This window comes from Antedon bifida, chromosome 10 (genome assembly GCF_963402885.1).
Source record: "Antedon bifida chromosome 10, ecAntBifi1.1, whole genome shotgun sequence".
Classification (NCBI taxonomy): Eukaryota; Metazoa; Echinodermata; class Crinoidea; order Comatulida; family Antedonidae; genus Antedon; species Antedon bifida.
This window is the reverse complement of record NC_136235.1, coordinates 8,179,724-8,186,148: the sequence shown is the minus strand read 5'-3', so window position 1 is coordinate 8,186,148 and position 6,425 is coordinate 8,179,724. Positions and strand designations below refer to the sequence as shown.

Sequence of the window (6,425 nt, the reverse complement as noted above, 5' to 3'; positions counted from 1 at the left end):
GGTAAGTACCAGTTCGTTATGGAAAGAGAAATAAATAATAACTATTTCACGATATATTTTAAAAAAACCAATGTTTTGCAATGGTTGGTGAACTTGAAAATAATAAAATTTTAATTAAATCTATTGAAAATTCTAACTAAATAGGCCTAGTATAGTATGTTTACGACGATACAAATATGGTATTATAAGGATCATGTTGGTATAAACATAATTTTTATAACAATGATGTCAATATCATCATCATGCAATTTTAGGTTTACCTTGGAGAGATATGATGAGGCAAATAGCTAAAGGATCGCATCACTTGCATCTTATGTCGCAATTGTTATAATCAAATTATTGGCCCAAAAAATTGTCCCAATTAATTTATTTCCATATTTCTGTAGTACTATATAGCACGGATATATTCGGAGTAAGCATGTGTTCTTATTTTATTTCTGATAATTCTATATTAAATAACATTTTTTATTGTGCTTTGTACAGGTAAATCTACATTTGCTGACAAACCTCGATGGCAGAAATACAGACTGATGTCCAGAAATGGAAACAAAATTATCCATGGATTGCCCCAGAGGATATACTTCCCCCATCTCACTCTACAGATGTGTATTCGTTCGGCTTTGTTTGTCACTCAGTGCATCAACACTCACAATCAAAGGGTACTATAGTCTGAAGAAGATATGGGAAGCCACATTCGTAAGCCATGATAGTCGTGTTAGCCTTACATCCGTAATGCGACTATTCCAATCGACGTAATCCATTCCCAATCCAAAACTGTAGTATCGATGATCTTTACCACCTAATGTACATATTTTACCTTTTAATTCTCTGCAAATATTTTTACTTTACTGTGTTTTGGACATTGCTAATATACTTAGCATTTATACATGTGCGTCAAGTAAACTTTTACTTGACGCTAGTTTAGGTATCGTAAAGCTCAGCTGTCCTTTTGTACACACATTATTTGTGTAGTGACGTAATCCGTCCCCGTTCCGTTTAAAAAAAAAAATGTGTCATTGTTATTATTGTTTCTTTATTGTTTAGCTAAAAAAACAAGTAATTCATGCCTTATAGTAATTCCTTTGGAGTTAGTACATACTCATTTCGAGAAAAAATACAGAACAAGCTAAATGTAGAGAATACATGACCCCAGGTTTCGTGTCATGGAATTCCAAGGTTTGAGAGAAAAGCTCCTAATGTATAAACATGCGAATTAATCGCCGTCATCACTGTACTGCGTGTTACAACCGTTAATGTAGAAAACGCCAGCTAATGTCGAAACAACCGTTAATGTAGAACAACCCACCGCTTATGTAGTAAAACCTCCAGCTTATGTAGAAACACCAACAGCTTATGTAGTAAATAAAAAATCAACACCAGCTAATGTAGAAACAGTCAACAGCTTATGTAGTAACGAAAATTGCCTCCCAGCTTATGTAGTTACTATCGCCAGCTAATGTAGAAAATGTTATATATTTTACAAAAATGTCTCATTTATGTGCAAATGCATCGATCTTTACTTAGCTATCAGTCTTTCCACCTCTCGTAAGCAACCAACTTTCTAAAACGACCACACATCGTAAGCAACCATCTCTGTTAAGGGACCGCTTCTCATAATCGACCACCTCTCGTAAGGGATCACCTCCTCTCATAAGGGACCACTTCTCATAATCCACCACCTCTCGTAAGCGACCACCTCTCTTAAGGACCACACCTCTCGTAAATGACCACTTATTTTAAGGGACCACGACCTCTTTCTCTCTATTAAAGGACCGCTTCTCATAATCGTCAGTGACGACTCTTTCAAAGGACCACCTCTCTTAACGACCCCACCTCTCGTAAGTGACGACCTCTTTTAAAGGACCACCACCTCTATTAAGGGACTGCTTCTCATAATCGACCAACTTCCATCACAATGATCTCTCGAAAGGGACCGCTTCTTATCATTGACCACTTCCGAGAGGCGGTCGATTATGATAAATGGTCCCTTAAAAGAGACGGTGGTCGTTCAATAGAGGTGGTCACTTACCAGAGGTCGTTGTGACGGGAGATAGTCGATTATGAGAAGCGGTTCTTTAATAGAGAGAAAGAGGTTGTGGTCCCTTAAAAGAGGTGGTCACTTACGAGAGGTGTGGTCGTTAAGAGAGGTGGTCGCTTACGAGAGGTGGTCGATTATGAAAAGCGGTTCCTTATGAGAGGAGGTGATCACTTACGAGAGGTGGTCTATTATAAGCAGTGGTCCCTTAATAATAGAAACGGTGGACGTTCAATAGAGGTGGTCACTTACCAGAGGTCGTTGTGACGGGAGATAGTCGATTATGAGAAGCGGTCCTTTAATAGAGAGAAAGAGGTCGTGGTCCCTTAAAAGAGGTGGTCGTTAAGAGAGGTGGTCGCTTACGAGAGGTGGAAAGACTGATAGCTAAGTAAAGATCGATGCTTGCACATGAATTATAGACATTTTTGTAAAATATATAACATTTTCTACATTAGCTGGCGATAGTAACTACATAAGCTGGGAGACAATTTTCGTTACTACATAAGCTGTTGACTGTTTCTACATTAGCTGGTGTTGATTTTTATTTACTACATAAGCTGTTGGTGTTTCTACATAAGCTGGAGGTTTTACTACATAAGCGGTGGATTGTTCTACATTAACGGTTGTTTCGACATTAGCTGGCGTTTTCTACATTAGCGGTTGTAACACTGCGCGTGTTTTAGCAAATTATAAAGACCGAATTAAATATGTTATAAAATTAACAATTAAAACAATACTGTATCGTAAACTACTATGCTATAGGCATACGAAAATACAGCTTGTTTTATCAAGAGTATCATCGAGCATTTATACTTTTACATGATTTTGCAGAGGTGACAAATGTCAGGACCAGCAAAGCGTAAAAAAACAAAATAACATACTGGTTCAAGGGTTTTTCGAACACCCATGTTATTAAAGTGTATGAGCACCGTACAAGCCTACACTTGAATAACAATTGTTGGATTAAATTACTTTCAACGCGATATTTGTAATAAAAAATGTATAAGCCTAAATTTTCTAAAGTTAAATAGTATGCACTTCATTTTAAAGTCGAAAGAACCAAGTCACCGCATGTTTATGATTGGATGTACTGCTACATTATTCCCAACCAAGACCCGCCTCAGTTGTCAATCTTAAATATTTTACGACGTACCCCAAGGATAAGATAATTAAAAACAAACAAGGTTCTGCCTTAAGCACCAAACCTTAAACATAACGCTTAGCCAGGCTTCGACTGGTAATGTTTGTCCATTATACTGTAGATCCTGCTTCTCCAAATTGACATTTGTTGAAAATGTTTATGTTACACTAGGGATCAACTGGAAACTGGGCATACCAAGGGGAAAAACCAGCAATCAGCCCAAAAATACTATTACAAATTCCTTTGCCAACTTCGAAAATGAGTGGGCTGTAGGAACTCAGCAGTTTGGGGAACATCTGTAACATTCACCCTTAGAAACTTTTTTTTTTGCTTGTTAATTGGTGATGATGATGATGGTGTATGTATTGTGACATGTTAGAATTAAAATAAGTTGTAAACTGGCAGTAGTGTATTTGGAATAAGTAACCAACTTCACGCCGGTATTTTTAAATAACATTTATATTTTGTTAAACCTGCAGATGACAATGGCAGATGACCACAAGGGAGTTCTGGCTAAAGCACAAGGGCAAGTTGCGCGCCTCGCAATGATTTATCAAGCCATCTTCAATGCGTGGTCAATGCCCCAAGACATAGACACCCAACTGACACCCATGCCCGAACGCCTATGGCTAAGTCAGTTAACCCAAACAACAACCGGGAAGGCTTTTACTAACCTGACAACAATAACTGACAAAACCATGAAACATGCCATAGCAACAGTTGAATACTGTATGGCAAAGAAATTCGCTATTATGCCAACCCCTACTACAAATTCCATAGAGAGGAATATGCAGGACAATCTCTTTGGAAACATTGTCAATAAATATCCAGGCAAACTGGCGAAGCTACTCACAAAGCTTTGTCCTGAAACTGAGTACACAGCATCATGGATAGCTGGCCAGCATCTAATTCCACCAGCAAAACACTGTGAACAGGAACTTCACCACGAAGAGGATACACCTAGTAAGAAAAGGCCTAGGACAATGTATTCGACATCAAATGCAATCATATTCTTGGAACAAGTTGCTGCATTAGGCTTCGGCGAGCTGAAGCATACAGGCACATCCAAACGCTTCAGCAAAACATCATTTAATGCTCTGAATGCTGACGCCAAATCTATACTCAACCAACTGAATGTAACCGAGGTGGAGTACGAAAAGAATTCCCATCACAAGCCAAAAAGGCCAAGATGGCGTCCACCTCTTCTTAATTACCCACCATTCCTATTAACAGAATCGCCCATGTTTGTTCCTATATCAGTTAAATATTTATTGCATTTCTCAACATTAATTGTACTATTCAAATTCTTCTTACCCCTTCCAGTTACTTGATTTCTCTCATTCCATAATTTCTTATGATTATTTTTATAGTTAAGACGAACTGTATCGTAATATTCATGCTTTGCCTTGCTAATAGTATTTGTAAAGACATTTTGTAGTTGCTTAAATTAATTTTTTAGGTCCAGATTTACCAGTTTAATTTTTTATTTGACATAATCTCGTTTGTACATTAATTTCTGAATAACAGGGGTCGTCCAGGGTGAACATCTGTGTGTGTGTTTAACTCTGCATGATTTTATTGGGGTATGGGTATTACAGATTTTTATGAATTCATTACGCCAACTAATCCATGCAATATTTGTATTACTACCGTCATCAATGCTATTTAGAATATTGTTAATAATTATATCATTTAAACAACGTTCTTCACTAAACCTGTATAATTCCTAAAAGTCACATTTTTATGGTCGTGCATTTTTTTGGAGCAATCATTTATTGAAGTATTTGAGCTCTGTTTCTTATACGTTATGTGACTCATATGATATTAAATGCATTTGATATTCAGAGTATTTCTAACTTTGTTTTCATTTACTAGTACTATGTAGCTTAGCAAAACTTCATGTCCATGTGTCCCAGCAACGTCGAAAAGACCAAGAATGTCATATTTTAATAAGTCTTGATTAAAATCTCCAAAGATATAGCAGTTTTTGTTTTCGCGATTAAGTTTATGTAAGATTTCTTCCAGATCAGAGTTAAATGAGTTGATGTTTGAATTTGGTGGTCGATACAACATACCTACAATAGTATTTTTGCCGTTTGTGTTTATTATTTCTAGAAATAGTGAATCAATGGAGTTATCATTAAATACAAAATCATCATGTGTTACGGTGTTGATTTGTTCTTTTAAATATAGACAAACTCCACCACCGACTCTACCTTCTCTATTACAAGTGTACATATTGTATCCATTGATATTTAATAAGTCAATTGGCGTGTTCTTATTTATCCAGGTTTCCGAGAAACCAGGTACATCAAACGCACGACCTATGGTATCTATCAGAATGCTAATTTCGTCAAAGTGTTTTGGAAGACTACGTGCATTCATGTGTAACGTTGTAAAGATACCATTGTTATCAATTTGCGCCTGTAGCTCATTTAGTTATGTTGGAGTGAAATATTTGCATAAACCAGCCTCGTCACTTTCAAAGCAATCTATGGAATGTGTAGGACTCGATTTATTTTCATATTGAGTCGTGCTCATAAAGTAGTATTGGAAAAAAGAACAAAATACAATCAATTCACCAAAGCTGTTAAGCAAAATGGCGTTTAACTAAATGACTAAAAACCGGCAGGTTAGCAATACAATAATAAAAAAACACAATTTACAATATAAAGAATCACAATAAAGCACACACACCAAACAATTATTGCAGTCTATAATGTATACAATAGTTAAAATTCTGGTTTCAAAAACAAGAAATCTCAATTTCACATTTAATGTAATACCACACGGTAAATTAGGTGGAATGCAGTTTGTTGAGATCGGAAAATTTTGTTATGACAATTTTCTTATTATTCTTAGTTAGTACATGTATGCGTCCATCTTCGGTCCAGACTCAGTCAAGGCGGAATTATGCTGGGTTTTGATGGTTCTTAACAATTTCATCCTTTTCATTGTTAGGTTCTCGTGTATAAAGGTATCGGTACCTTTCAGTGTTCTTTTTGCTTTATAAACTTCATTTCTTTTATTGTATTGAGCAAACTTCACAATAACTCCCCGGGGCTTGCCGTTACTTGGTTTCTTGGGGCCTAGTCTGTGACTCCTATCAATGTCATTATGATTCACCGTAAGGTTCATCTTAGAACTAAATAATTGTGTAACAATATTATCAGTATTCTCACCTACTTTCTCCTCCAGTCCGTGTATCACCAAACAGTTCCTCCTGGAATATTGTTCACTTTCATCCAG

The 6,425-nt window shown here is 36.5% G+C and overlaps 1 long non-coding RNA gene across 1 annotated transcript; it reads left to right on the top strand.

Annotated features, from left to right (window-relative positions):
- Positions 1 to 1,966: 1,966 nt before the first annotated feature.
- On the top strand, positions 1,967 to 2,304 carry LOC144853850 (uncharacterized). Its single transcript, XR_013614441.1, has 2 exons — positions 1,967 to 2,017; positions 2,202 to 2,304. It is a non-coding gene; the product is annotated as an uncharacterized LOC144853850 (long non-coding RNA).
- The last annotated feature ends 4,121 nt before the right edge of the window (positions 2,305 to 6,425 follow it).